Raw genomic sequence first — 15735 nt, 5'->3', positions numbered from 1 at the left:
AATATTGAAATAACTGTTTAATTTGTAAAATTGTGTTATGAACAAATTTAACTATTTTAAAATTAAAAAAAAGTATAGAGGAGGCACGAGAGAAGATGAGGAGCTGGTTAGGGATGTTTCGGGAGAGATGGAGACGTCGATGGAGGTTGAGGTTGGTGTATTGAAGGCGCGGCTTTCGGTGACCCCGGAATACAAACAGTTTTCCGGTAGAAGCGAATCAGAGGGGTCTCAGAAATTGAAAGAGGTACCTCGGGACCAGGGGATGCATGGGGAAGAATTTGAGACGTGCATAGAGGGGCAAAGTAATGATGTGGGTGGGGCCCACACGCCTACCAAAATTCAAAATAAATTAAAGGAGCAAGTGGGGTTGGCTAAGGATGGGCTTGGGGCTGATTTGGGCCATAACCTTGGTTCCTTATCCAATAAGAGGCCCAGAAGAGTGAGATCATCTGGGTCCCAAAGTCCTCTGCTGGACTTGGGCAATAATATTTCCGTCAATGTTTCTGGTCCAGTGGATAGGTGTTTATTTCCTAACATAGTGGGGGAAAGGGTTGACACTCAGGAAGTCGTTGACGGCAACCTAAATGTAAATCAGGAGAGCGATACGCAAGAAGGAAGTCCGATCTCTAAGGATGGGGTGGCAGGGGAAGACGTGGTTCGATCATATGTCATCTCACAGGTACCGGAGGAAGTAGTTATTGAAATCGAGAAGACAACATGAGTGGGAGAGAAAATCGGGGTCGTTCTGGTACAATGTACGTTGAACTTGTACAGAAATCGGTAGAGGAAGATGGTGGATTACATGGTAATAAATGAATATATTTTCTATCAATATTTGGGGGGTTAATGAGGAGAGAAATTCGAAGTTGATTCGTGATTTGAAAACGTGCCATGGAGCTCACTTCGTGGCGATCCAAGAAAAAAAGCTTAAGTCATCCTCCTTCTTCAAAGTTAATAAGGTTTGGGGGCGTACGGCTTTCGATTTTGAGAAAGTTGATTCACGGGGTCTATCGGGGGGGCTTACTGTGTGTTTGGGACCCGTCTTTTTCATTAAATAAGGGGTGTTAAAAAATAGGAGATATATGATAATCTCGGGGCACCTTAGAGCAACGGGGGAGTCGGTAAACGTTTTCAACATCTATGCTCCGAATGATCCGGGCGAACGAAAGGAGTTGTGGGTTGATTTATTAGAAAAAAAGTGGTCTTGTTCGGGTATGTGTGTTATGGTGGGAGATTTTAACGAGGTCGGGGATTCGTCGGAGAGGTGAAATTCTAAATTCGTTGCCTCCGAAGCTGAGGCTTTCAACATATTCATAAATGAGGCGGACCACGAGGAGTACCGTAGGGGGGGGGGGTTGTATACGTATATGTCCATCCAGGGGGACAAGTTCAGTACGATTGATCGAGTTCTAGTTTGCAATGATTTCAAAAGTTATTGGCCTCTCGCTTCACTAAATGTCTTGAATAAAGGGTACTCTGACCATAAGCCGCTGATACTTAGTATGGTTCCTATAGACTTTGGCCATATTCAGTTTCGTTTTTTCAATAGTTGGCTTGAGCTTCCTGGTTTCTGTGAATGTGTGTCCTCTCAGTGTGCTCGGTTCAGGTTTGAGGGGCCGGCCGACCGTGCTCTTACTACAAAGCTGAGATGGTTAAAGAAGAAAACAAAGAAGTGGTTGGAGTTAAACAAAATGGAGGAGAATGGAATATATGAAGATAAAAAGAAAAGACTTAGAGTCTTAGATGGGGTTGCTGAACAGAGACCACTATCGGAACCGGAATTGGAGGAAAGGTTAGCTTGTTTGAATTTCATAAACGAAACTGATGGTATTAGCCAAAAGGACTTGAGGCAAAAGGCACACGTCAAGTGGGTGATTGATGGGGATGACAATTCGAGTTACTTTCATGGGATTTTAAATGCAAATCTTTCCTCAAATCGGATGCATGGTTTAATGATAGATGATGTCTGGACGTCTACTCCGACGGTGTTAAAGGACGAAGTGTTTAACTACTTTCAGGCAAGGTTCTCCGAGCCTCTCGAGGTGAGACCTCAGATTCGATGTTTCGAGTCTGGGTCCTTAAGTGGGGAGGAGGCGATGGGGTTGGTGGAACCGTTTTGTTTGGATGAGGTAAAAAACGCAGTTTGGGACTGTGATGGGGATCGGCCACTTGGACCGGATGGTTTCAATTTTAAATTTATTAAACGGTTTTGGTGTTGTTTTGAAGCTGATTTCATGAAATTTTTTGAGGAATTTTATAACTTTGGCCGGCTATCATTCGGGGTTATTGCTTCGTTCTTAGCTCTTATTCCAAAGGTAAAAGATCCGATGAAGTTGGGCGATTTTCTTCCGATAAGTCTAATAGGTTGTTTAAATAAGGTTATCTCGATGGTGTTGGTCGGTCGGTTGAAGAAAGTGATTGGGAAGTTGGTTTCGGTGGAACAAACGGCTTTCTTCGCTAATCGTAGCATTCTTGATGGTCCCCTTATCTTAAACGAGTTGGTGGCATAGCTGAAGAAATCACAAAAACGGGGTATGATATTCAAAGTGGACATATAAAAGGCCTATGATTCCTTAAGTTAGGGTTTATTGTTGTCAGTCTTAGAGCAAATGAATTTTCCATGTAAACGGAGGGGTTGGATTCGGGCGATTTTGGAAGGGGGAAGGGCTTCGGTTCTTGTAAATGGTTCTCCAACACCAGAGTTCGACTGTTCGAGAGGGTTACGCCAAGGTGACCCTCTCTCGCCGTTCCTCTTTGTCTTGGCGATGGAGGCGCTTACTTGTATAATTAAAAGGGCGAGTCGAGGTGGGCTTTATAAAGGGCTGCATTGCGGGGTGGGGGGTCCTTTGGTGTCTCATTTTCTTTATGCGGATGACGTGGTGTTTATTGGAGAATGGGATAAGGAAAACGTTTTAAATTTGAGGCGCATTTTGTGATGTTTTTATCTTGCGTCGGGCCTAAGAATCAATTTTTCAAAAAGTTTTCTATACGGGATTCGGGTTGAGGAATGGGAGCGATTGGATATAGCAAGTTTGCTTAGATATCGAACCAACTCTTTACCGTTTAGTTACCTTGGTTTACAAGTTGGTAGGAATATGAATTTGGTAGATTCTTGGGACCCGGTGGTAAAGGTGTTTCACTAAAGGTTATCCTTATGGAAAGCAAAAAAATTGTCCACTGGCGGAAGGGTAACAATTATAAGATCGGTTCTTAATTCTCTCCCGACATATTACTTTTCCATATTTAAAGCACCGGATGGGGTCTTCGAGAAGCTTGAAAGGATTAGGAGGGTATTTTTTGGGGGCAGAACGGAGGAGGTTTCTAAAATCAGTTGGGTGGCATGGAAGCGGGTAGCTGCACCGGTGCGCCAAGGTGGAATTGGTCTTGGGTCTCTAAATGAAACTAATCTAGCTTTGCTTGCAAAATGGAGGTGGAGATTTAAAAATGAGAAGGATGAATTATGGAGGAAAATTGTGTGGGCGATTCACCACTCGGATAGGTCGTGGTCATTTATTCCGGTGAAACCCCATGGAAGTAAATTGTAAACATTAATAAGGATATGCTTGCTTGTGGTCTAGATCTGACCAGAATGTTTAAAAAGGAAGTTAAAGATGGAGTGAATACTCTTTTTGGTTTGATGTTTAGAAGGGTGAAATGCCTTTCTGTTTTAGATTACCACTGTTGTTTGCTCTTGAGACCAGGAAGGGGTGTAGAGTAAGTGATAGATTATTAATGTATGAGAATGAAATTTGTGGATAGTGGGATTGGTGTCGTCAACCGCTGGGACAAGAGGAAGAAGGTGAATTAAGAAACATCTTGCTAGAATGCCAACAAGTGAGTCTGGTGGTCGGATCTGACCAAGTTATTTGGAGTCTAGAAGAAGATAGCGGGTTTTCGGTTAAAAGTTTGAAGAACGGTATGGTTGATCATGGTGGTGCAATGGATAATTATGTAATGGAATGGAATAATTGGATTCCAAGTAAGGTTGGCATTCACGCTTGGAGAGTGGAGATGGAGCGTATTCCAGTTTGGTTTGAGTTATTGAAAAGAGGTATTGTGGTGCCATCGGCGGTGTGTCCTATTTGTGAAGAGGAGGTAGAGTCGGCTGAACATTTAATGATTTCATGTCGTTTCACACAACTTGTTTGGAGTGTTATTTCAACTTGGTGTAAGGTACCATCTATATACGCCTTCACAATTAGAGATCTGTTGGAGATGCATCGGTATACGTCTTTTTCAATGCGGAAAGCGAAGGCCTTTTATGCAGTTTGTTTGACCACGATATGGTGTGTTTGGCGTGCTCGAAATGCTCTTGTTGGGCCAAGTTTATGTGGTTTGTACTTATCAGATTGTTAATGGGCTTGGGTGCGGGTTCTATGTAAACCGAGAACACACTTGTGTTCTCGGTGGACTTTTGTATGTTTTAGGCCAGTGTTGGTTTCCCTATATATAGATCATATGGTGTATAGGGTTAATGTTGTTGGTCTTTACTAGTTGTTCATTCACTATCACGGTATTGTAAGTGCTTAAGAACCCGACGTATTTGATAATATACGTGTGTTTTGAAGCAATCCTGTGTCACCATCTTGTGCTAACTCGTGTTCTTGAATCACCAAGTATAGGTATTCCGCACCTATACTTCTTATATTGATATCATAATTGTAGTGATCCAGATTCGGAACTTACAATTGGTATCAGAGCCTTAGACCTTTTTCAGGCTCGTTATTGTGATATCAAAGATTCGAGAATAGCTCATACGGTGTTTTTTTTTTGTTTTTCCGGAGAGTGTGTGATCGGAGAAGAAGAATAGGCGCTATTTTGGCCAAAGATTGACTTATCTTTGGAAACAATTTGAATCCCACTAAAATAGGGATTAAATTGTTTCCAAAATCCACTGGTCAAACCTTTTCTCGGTGTTCTCGGCTTGAAAACAGAGTTCTCGGCTAAGAAATTGAGATCTCGGTTGTCTTTGATCTCTGTCACACTTTGTTTTCGGCCACTGGTTGTTTTCGGTCAAGCAGTTCTCGGCTTATTCTGGTTTTCGGTGGTATTTTGTTCTTGGCCAAGAGTAGTTCTCGGTCAAGAGTGGTTCTCGGTCAGTTATTGGTCAATTCTTGGGTTCTCGGTCAAAGTTTGGTGGTTCTCGGTCAAGGTTGGTCAACGCTCAGAGTTTTCGGTTTTAGTGCACGGTTTGTGACTGGTGATTTGCAGTTAAAGTATTCAAGGATAAATTATTCGATAGCTACGGAAAGGGGGAGTCTGTTAGTGCACGGTTTCGGTGTCCGTAGCGATCGAATAAGTTATAGGCGGTCTCGTATGTGTATTTAATGTATATTGTAATATAGCCTATAAATAGGGAGCTCATGCTCATAATTTAGTAGAGAACTTGTACATAGATCTAAGTTATCCTCTCCATAACTTATTATTCTCTCTAATGTATTCATCCATATTTATCAATAAAGTAATAATTTAAGGTATCGATTTCGTGTTGATGTATCGTATTAGCGGCTAGATCTTGGACTCTATGACGTTCTCTCATCGGTCAACGTTTGGTCAAAAACTGTGTTCTCGGTAAACCTGTTCTCAGCGCATTCTGTTGTTTTTGGGCCTGTCTCTCTTGGACTTGGACTATTAAATTGAATTTTGTTTTAATAGGGTGTTGGACTTAAAATCAATATCTAATCAAATTGAAATGGCCCAATTAACTAATGGTAGCAATTCCACCAACTCGTCACTTCATCAAGAACTTGATTCCATCATGGGCACTGCTACTCGTATACCCCGTTTGTTGTCCCATGAGGGGTTCAGTGAATGGAAATTTCGTTTTGAACACTATGCCAAGATGAAAGATTCAAAAGTTTGGAAAAGTGTTGTAAGGGGACCTCAAAAGATCACCTATTAAAAGGATGGTTCTAATGAGGTTCTTGTGAAACCGGTCGTTCAATATGATGATGTTGACTTTTCTAAAGTTGAAGAAGATGAGAGAGCTATTTCCACTCTAACCATGGCACTCTCACCTAAGGTTGCCCTTCAGTTTAGAGAACTTCAGTCTGCTAAAGAGTTGTGGGCTGCACTGGTAGAGGTTTATGAGGGAAATGAAGACATGAAGAGAAGCCGTCAAGATCTGCTGAGACAAAAGTTTAACATGTTTAATCATGTTTTGGGAGAGACATTGGAATCTCAACTTCAAAGATTCATATCTCTTGTGACTGAGATGAGAACTGCAGGAATTTATCCGCAAACCTCGGAAATAAACAATAAGTTGGTCAATTCTCTGCCGAAAAGTTGGGACATGCACGTTGCGGTTATAAAAAAGACAAAGGATCTCAACAGAATGGGCATTACTGAAATGATAGCCACTATTAAAGCCTGTGATATGGATGATAAACAACGGGCAATAAATCATGCTAGTTCTTACAGTGCTGCTGGATACAACATTGCTTCCAACAGTGCTCTTATGTCTCAAGATAGCTTCTCATTATTCACGTCTACTCAACAACCACCTCAAGGAAACTTTCAAATGTTCTCACCCACCTTAGGTCAATCATCATCATCAAATTCGCCTAAACCAGCCCCAACATTTTTCACCAAATCTGGCCAGTCCTCAAATGACTCTGGTAAAACTATTCCCGGTCAAAACTTCAGCCAGATTCCCACCATACCTAAAGAAACTCAAGAGAATATTGCTTTAATGGCGGGATTTATGAATTGTTATCCTGCTTTTCTGGCCGGAGACTTGGTTCAACCGGTGGTTACTGCTGAACTAGATCAAATTCATCCCGATGATGTTGAAGAAATGGACATCTCGTGGCAAATTGCCATGGCAGTTTTCCGTTCAAAGAAGTTTACCAAGAGGACGGGAAGAAATAACTGGAACATGCCAAATAATCAAAAGGTGGGCTTTAACAAAGAGACTCTTAGGTGCTACAACTATCACGAGCCGGGTCATTTTGCTCGTGAATGCACTAACCCAGCTAAGGATGGGAATACGGAAAGGGCTTTGGTTCCAGTTGGGAACGCTCGGGGTGAAGCTGGAGGTAGTTCGGGTAATGGTGAAAGAGGTATGGTTGCTCAAACGTTCTCGTGGGAAGGTCAGATGGCTGCGCTTAACATTGGTAATCAAACTGCAAATTTCGCAACAGTTGAAGACTCTGAAGAGGAAAACACTACTAAGGAGAAGGTCAAGGAGCTCTAGTTTGCATACATGGCGTTCTCTTCTCCGGATTCATCTGAGGTACGCTTTCAACCATGTTCTTTAAATTGTGGTGAGAAAATAGAAATGTATAAGATTCATAATGATAGTCTAAGTAGAGATATGGAAAGAATAAAATCAGAAAATTTTAGACTTAAAAAGAATGAAAAGGGTTTTCTAGACAAAATAGAAGCTCAGAACAAGGATATTAAAAAACATAAATTTGATCTTAGTATAAAAGGCTGTCACTATCTAGATGCCAAACAAGAAATTGCTGAGTTAACTGCTCAACTGGAAGCTTCCAAGTTATAAATCTTAAATCTAACTAATAAGTTTGAAAGGGCTGAACTTGATTTTAGAAAATTTGATGTTTCCAGTAATGTAGTTAACTCAATGATTGAGAATCAACTGTGGTGGAAAGAGAATGAAGGTGAGGGAATAGGATACAGTCAAGTTCCTCCACCTTACAATAATAATTATGTTCCTACTCCTGTCACCAAGGAACATGAGGAAAAGATAAAGGATATGAAGTATGGTAAACAAGACAAAGGTAGTGAGACCAACTCTGTGAGTGCTAGTCAGTCCACCTCAAATATGAACGATTCTAATGTATCTACTTCATGTGTAGAAAAAGTAATTGTGAAGGAATGAACTGATAAGGATGACGACCCTAGCTTTGATTTTGATAATAATTTTGTTTCTAATGTTTCTTTAGAACTTCCTGTTTGAATTATGTTATTCCGACTGTTTGTGTGGGATCTGTTTTGTAGAGCAAGGATACTTGTGTGGTTGATTCGGTTGAAACTTTAAACTCTAATAATGTGGTTTCTAATAAAACTAAAATTTCAAAAATTTCAAAAACATCAGAAAAATATGTTGCACCTAAGTTTGTTAAGGATGGATGCTCCAATGACAAACAAGGTGATAAGTTTAAAAAGGGGAACATGAATTCTCGCAAATCTAAGCAGACTGGTCCACACAACCAGTCCGGACAATGAGTTGCCCAGAATGAATTTTTCATAAAACGTCAAACATGCTTTAACTGTGGCACTCCTGGTCATATTGCCAGAAGTTGTCCACATCGTCCGTACATTCCTTACTACGGATTTTATCAAAGGAATATGCCATATGTGCCTCATAATGCGTACATACAAGGATTCAGGCATTATCCAGCTAGTTCCTTTGACGATGATTGGAATCGAAACAAATCTGGCAGGTTTAGTTCTCATCAGACCAAACCTAACATGTCTAAAAGAATGGTCAGAAAAGTATTCTCAAATTCAAATTCTAATATAAACACTAAGACTAAACCCAAACAGGAGAAAAGGGCGGATTCGTCTCCTCCCACGTCCAAATCACCGGAGGTTACGACAACCATTCGCACATATAACTCCAAGTCACACAGACATAGATGGTTGCCTAAATCTCTGGCGAAAGCTTCAACAAAATCTATTTTTGATGATCAAAAGGATATGTCATGGCAATCTGTGACAACTGTAGACAAATCAGGGTTACCTAGTGTAAGTATGGACTGGGTACCAAAAACTAACTAATCCCGCATTTGTGCAGGGACAGCTATGGAGGAATATTATCAGACCTTAGTATATTGATAGTGGTTTTTCCAGGCACATGAAAGGGGACATTACCCAACTTCATGACATTCAAACATTTGCGGGAGGAGAGAAAGGAAAGATCACTCAAAAGGGTACAGTAAGTAACGGTGTTTTAAAGTTTGAGAATGTTAATTTTTTTCCAGAATTGAAGCATAGTCTTTTGAGCGTGTCACAGATTTGTGACAAAGATTTTTCAACTCATTTCACTAAAAAGGAGTGCTTAATTCTGAAACCTGGTATAATCATACCAGAAGACTGGATTCTTGTTCGATTACAACGAAAATATAATGCGTACGTGATTGACATGAACAAAAATGTTCCTGACGAAATAACTTGTTTGTTTTCAAAAGTATTAGGACATAATGCAATGCTTTGGCATCGTCGACTTGGTCATGCTAATACTAAAAACCTGAATCGTCTTGCTAAAAATAATCTGGTGCGTGGTTTACCAATCAAGGATTTTGTAACTGTTGAAAAGTGTGTGGCTTGTGCTTTGGGTAAACATCATCGAAAATCTCATAAGCTTAAGTTAATTAATACCATATGGACCTCTTTGGGCTGGTTCATGTCTTGAGTTTGTCTTGTAGCTCTTATTGTCTCGTTATTACTGATGACTACTCACGTTTTACATGGGTGTTTTTCTTGTCAAATAAGAGTGAAACTGCAGATCTGATCAAGATCAACTGAACCTGAAGCTAAAAGGAATCCGTTGTGATAATGGAACGGAATTCAAGAATGCAGTGTTGAATCATTTTTCCTCAGAAAAGGGGGTGCTTCGTCAGTACAGCGCTCCACGGACGCCTCAACAAAATGGTGTTTCTGAATGAAGAAACAGAACTCTGATCGAGGCCGCAAGAACGATGTTATGCGACTCTAAACTGCCACTTTTTTTTGGGCAGAAACAATTAATACGGCCTGTTATGTTCAGAATCGGGTGATAATCAACAAGTCCAAGATGAAGACTCCGTATGAGATTGTTTATGGTCATAAACCCACTGGCACACATTTCAGAGCCTTTGGGTGTCCGTGTACCTTACTAAATCTAGAAACCACTCCTAAGTTTGGGGCCGCGGCAGATGAGTGTTACTTCGTTGGATATGCAGGAAATACAGCCTATAAGGTCTACAACAAGTCAACCAAGCAGATTCTAGAGTCTTATGAAGTTCGTTGGTTAGAATAAAATGAGACTGACGCCCGTGTTGGTCCCGATTGGTTATTCGATTACAATGAACTCTTCAAACCTTTCAATTTATTTCCAGTCATCAACACAGACTCTCAAGGTGGTCCCACAGTGGAAGTTACAAAAGATAGTTCACAGGCACTGTCTCATATATCTCCGTTACTGGATGATGATATTGCTGAGCCAAGCAGAGCTTCGACCACGTGCTGCAACATTTGAAATTTCAGATGATGAGGAAGATGAAGAAGAACACCGTCAGTCAAACAATCTTACTGATGATGAAAGATTGAAAGCCCTTGAAGCTGCTAAAGTTTTATTTCAGTCAACTGCTCTAAAGCCTCCTCAGACAGTAACTGAAAACATCTAGGAAGACTATGTTAAAGAACCAGCTGCTGATCTCATTCATCGTAAACGAAAAAGGGTTGATTTGAGATCTAGCGAGTTGGCAGTGAAGTCGAAACAACCACTGTTACACCAACACCAACACCAACACCCACACCCACACCAGCACCAGAATCAACAACCAGCCCACAACAACACTCTGATCGACCAGAATCATATGCTCAAGAAACGCAAGCTCAGCCAAATGCACATGTTACTGAGCCATCCTTCCAGGATTTGCTGTCTAGCGATTTTGTCAGTGATTTTGATTTTGAGACAGAATTCCATATTCAAATCCCTCAGATATTCCCTCTGGTTCATCCGGCCCATCTATTAAGGGTCAATCAAGCTCAGGTACTTCAGATAAGGTTGCCCAAATCCTTGCTATGCAAGAGAGTTATTTCCAGAACAAGGGAAAAGGTGTGGTTCTTGAGAACACACCTATAGACGTTCATGCACTGCAACGACGAGTCTTTGAACTCGAGCAAGACTCGGTGATTAAGGATGTTCGTATTCAGGAACTTGAGGCTAGCAACTCAGACAAGGACTCCAAGATTAGAGAGTTGCAGTCTGGCATGGGAGGTTTAACAGCAATGTATCTCGATCTCCAACAAAAGCTATTTCAGAAATTTGGAGATGAGTTCAAGAGTAATGAAGACGTAGTATATCAAACTCCAAATGTTGATCAAGACAAGGATTCTACTGCTCGTCCAGTCAACAACATTGGTATTAGCCGACAAGAGGAATCAGAGTCTCTAAAGCAATACCTGGATGCACCACCAGTCACCAAAGAGAAATCAGGCAGAATTCAGAAGAAACTACTTGAAAAGGGAAAGAAGAAACTGCTGGTGATGAAGAACTCAGATCAGAATGTTGTATCATCGGATCACCCAGACAGGTTTGTTGTTACGCTTGAAAAGGGATTCTCTGACAGATACGGTAATCGATCTGGAGTTCTATCTTGGGGTTTCGATGCAGACAAGAGTATGTGGTGGGTTAAGAGAAAGTCAGGAAAAACTGAGTACTATAAGAAGATGAAAGACTTTGGTTCCTGGACTAAAGTGGATTTGAGTGACTTAATATATGCTCTATTCACAAATCCATCAAATGACAAACGGGGTATAGACTTCTGGGAATTTCTGAGAAGACAAGTTGATCGAGGTTTCCCGAATATGAAGACTGCCGAATCCTTCTTGAAGAAAGCAAAGGGCAAGATCCGAGGACGGGAAAGACAATGGTGAACGTGATGTGGCCTCCCACAAATAAAGCTACTTAAATTTCTGTACCAGATGCTATTCCTGATGGTACATTGGAGAATATGAGATTCTGGTTCTATGACTCTATTACTGCTACGGTCATTATCAAGCTACAAAAGGGGAAGGGTCAATACCGGTTCGTTGACCCTAAGGAAATGTTGAAATTTGGAGAAAGGGACATCAAGACTCTCAGTATGTTTCAGATCACAACTGATCCAATTTTTGAAGCAGCCGCCAAAGAATACACAAGCATGGTTGCTTCTATCATCAACAACAAATTTTGGGCTGGAGCGTTGAAGGATGCTGAAATAGATTACATGGAGCACGAGTAATGATAAAGCTACAAACCAAGGTGGAGATTAGCCTTCACTTCCTCTGACATCGTTCTTCTCAATTCTGATGAAAGAAAATTAACATTCTCACCGGTGGCTACCATCGGTTTCAGCCAGTGTCGCGTCGTCTGAGGGTGAAAACGTTTCAAAGCCCATTGCCGATTAGGTGTGAGGAACTTTTGATTTGTGCCGGACTCCGGCTACCGTTCTCTTGATCTCAATCATCAGTGCAAGTAACTGCCTGATTTGTGATGAACTTTTGAGTTTGCATCGTACCTAATGAGCATGACGTTTTGACCAAAAAGAGAACGAACACATTCGTGGATGGCCTTCTCGACCTGCAGGTATTATTTAATTGAGTCAATCTATATTAATCACATTTATTTATTCTTCAAAATTGAGTTCAGATGTATGTGTTATTTGCTTTGGTATGCTTCAAGTGGGAATAATCATCAACCAGCTTTGAAGAATTTGATACAACTAATAATGATTTATAATATATACATATCTGTTGTTGCAGGAATTTAGTTTAAGCCGTTTAAGCTTCAGCAACAACAAACAACTGACTGATGAAATGTTTGAACCGAAACTTACTTCAACGAATCTATGGTATTGTTTCACATCTGCAAAATTTCAACTAACAAAACATGTAGACTGATTTTTATTTTGTAATTGATTTTAGGCATTAGAGATGTTTTGAAGTTTACTCTCACTTTCCCCATCATATGGTAAATGATTTACGCCCATCAAGGATATAACTATTTATTCAGTTTCTGACATTAATGATTCACATATGTTTCTATTCCAGGCTTATCACTAGCAATTGTTTGATTATTAGTGCATTTTACATATATATGAATAGAACTTTGTACTTCACATATTTAATCGCATTAAACATATTTGCAGGACTACTTTATGAAAAGAAAACTACCCAATACTTGAGTTATCAACAAAGGTACCACTAAAATACTTTATTTGAGACTTAATATGTTGATTAGTCATTTATTTATTTATTTATTGCTTCTCTTTTTTTTATTAATTTATTCCATGTTAATTTGATAACGAAGGTACCACTGGAAATAAGAAAACGCCACTTCACGTTTGAATGAAATTCGAAAAAGCCGCATTGAGCCTCCAAAATGGTTTAGTCAGCCGTGCTTGCCTCCTTGGAGAAGGTATATCATTAGGACGGACTTGAGTCAAAATATTTTAGTATTATTTACCCCCTACGTTAATGTTGTTTCCCCTGTTTGGTTAATTTAGTATTCTGACACAGCTGTGGCGCCTTGTACTTCTATCTAGGCGACTAGTGGAGTGGCTAAAATTCATCAAGGCGCACTTAGTGGTAACAGCCCAGTAGTAACAGGTAAACGTTTTGTTTCACTAACAGGTAAAAGAAAGTTTTTTTTGTTATTGTGTCAAATTTAACCCGTCACGGGTAAAGTTTTGCTTCTTAAACGAGTTAAAAAAAAGCCTTTTTTTGTCAGACACATTTAACCCGGTAACGGGTCAACTTTTTGTTTCATTCTTTAACAGGTAATTACAAGTTTTCATTATCGGTCAAAATTGATCTGGTAGCGGATCAAATTTTGTTTAATTAACAGTTTGTGGATACAGCATCAGGTAACTAAAACTCATACGAATGATAATAATATGTTGTTAAGTACTGAAATTGACCATGTTTGATACAGGAAAGACTTTTCCAACCCTGGATCCAAGAACAGGGCAAGTGATCGCCAAGTTGCTGAAGGAGATGCAGAAGATATTAACCGTGCAGTGTCTGCAGCACGCAAAGCATTCGATGAGGGCCCGTGACCTAGAATGACTCCCTATGTAAGCTTATTATCTGGCTCTTCTTTCCATTAAACGATTTAGTGCGCTCACTCTTTTTTATATATCAACTGGAAAGATCTAAGATACTGTTGAGATTTGCTGATTTGGTTGAGAAGCATGCTGATGAAATAACAGCTCTTGAAGTTTGGGACAACGGGGAAGGCATATGAACAAGCAGCATTAGACGAGATACCACTGTTCATTCGTCTGTTTCGTTATTACGCTGGTAAGCAGTGGTGGATGTAGAAATATTGGTACTTTATAAGTTTTTTAATTTGAAGTTAACCATCTTGGTTCTGTTGTTACTGTTTCATAGGCTGGGCTGAAAAGATCCACGGGCTCAGGATTCAGATTGACGGGCCACATCATGTTGAGACCCTGTATGAAATGATTGGTGTGCAGGCCAAATCATTCCGTGGAATTTCCCTCTTTTAATGTATTCTTGAAAAGTTGGTCCTGCATTAGCATGTGGTAATACTGTTGAGCTATTGAGTTGGATGAATGTTTCATTGGTTTAGAGTGGACATGTCATTATGTCAACATGATGCTTGGTTCTCATCGAAAGGTAACATTTGGCCATACTTTCGAACTACTAAATCAAGTCTCAATACAACAAGGATACGTAGATAACAAAGTAGTTTGGTATAAATATTTTAGTAAATGGGTCTTATGGTATAAATACTTTTCAACTACTAAATCAACTTATAAATATCTGTGATAATTGTTTTCATATCTATATTATATATTAAGGTTTAAACATGATATGAGTGATGCATTATTTGTTTTAAAAAATACCATTAATACCTAAAGCAAGGCGTACATGCAACACGAACATTACTTATAACCTTTATTACGTTTTCATACACAATGTTTGGGCCTATTGCCTTCATTGAAATAATTTAAATTTTAAACTCTAAAAAAGGTAAGCATTTTGCATCTCGTTGAAGTAATACAATTTTTTATTATTTGCTATTCCCGTGACTTGTAACTCCCAAAATGTGTTGGAAAGATACCAAACCGTCACATTTGTTACTAAATTAATTAATGTAATCACATTTCTAAGTTGATATTCCCGTCCACCGGACGGGTCAACTACTAGTTATATATAGGAATATTGGATTTTAATAATTCCTATTGAATGATATTGGTCGATAATAATCCTTATTCATTTATCGTCACTGGCGGTCCCAAATTCAAAAAAGTTGGCCCCCAATGGTCTCCCGTTAAAAAGGACTTAACGGTGTTATACTTTTTTCCGAATTTCAAATTAACTTTTTAGGGCTATTAATCGGAATGAAGATACGAGTCTAATGATATAAAACTTAGCTCCAAATAATTATCCAAGCGACTTGATTATGGTTAATTGTAAGTTCAAACACCCGAATTGAAGCATTGTTTCGTCATTTTGAAGCACTGTTTCAAACTAAGTTTTACACCAATTGACTCGTATCCTCCTAACGATCAAAAACCCTAAAACATTGGTTTCAAATTCGGAAAAAACTATAACGCCGTTAAGTCAATTTTATGGGAGACCATTGGGGGCCAACCTTTTTGAATTTGGGACCCCCAATGGCTAAAAAATGAATAGGGATTATTATCGATCAATACCATTTAATAAGGATTATTAAAATTTAATATTACTTATATATATATATATATAACAATTACAAAGTCAACTATGCATCTAGGGTTGCATCTTCTTTCTTCTGATTTGTATCTCATACCTTCTTGTTTGGTTATATAATTTATATTATTTTTAGTTTTTAGTGGGTTTTATTTCTGCACTTAGGTCATTCATCTTTGTTAATACTTTTACGTGTGTCAGTGAAGGTCTTTATTGTCTTAAGCAATTCTTTAAACGTTTGAAGGCTACCTTATAGGGTTATGTTTCCCTTAATATTGGTTCCTTCCATCTTCATATCTCCTACATTTCCTACATTTCACCCCT

At 39.4% G+C, this 15735-nt stretch overlaps 1 long non-coding RNA gene across 2 annotated transcripts; it reads left to right on the top strand.

The window, feature by feature from the left end:
• Window positions 1-12469: 12469 nt before the first annotated feature.
• LOC143621343 (uncharacterized) lies at window positions 12470-14541 on the top strand. 2 transcript variants are annotated; one of them, XR_013151497.1, is made up of 5 exons: window positions 12470-12563; window positions 12861-12909; window positions 13022-13129; window positions 13231-14013; window positions 14104-14541. It is a non-coding gene; the product is annotated as an uncharacterized LOC143621343 (long non-coding RNA). The 2 variants fall into 2 exon arrangements; XR_013151496.1 differs by having other exon boundaries at window positions 12498-12909.
• The last annotated feature ends 1194 nt before the right edge of the window (window positions 14542-15735 follow it).

Source organism: Bidens hawaiensis, unplaced genomic scaffold, assembly GCF_021521415.1.
Source record: "Bidens hawaiensis isolate Kalapana, Puna unplaced genomic scaffold, B.hawaiensis_p1.1 tig00002839_1, whole genome shotgun sequence".
NCBI lineage: Eukaryota > Viridiplantae > Streptophyta > Magnoliopsida > Asterales > Asteraceae > Bidens > Bidens hawaiensis.
This window is presented reverse-complemented; position numbering and strand designations above follow the sequence as displayed.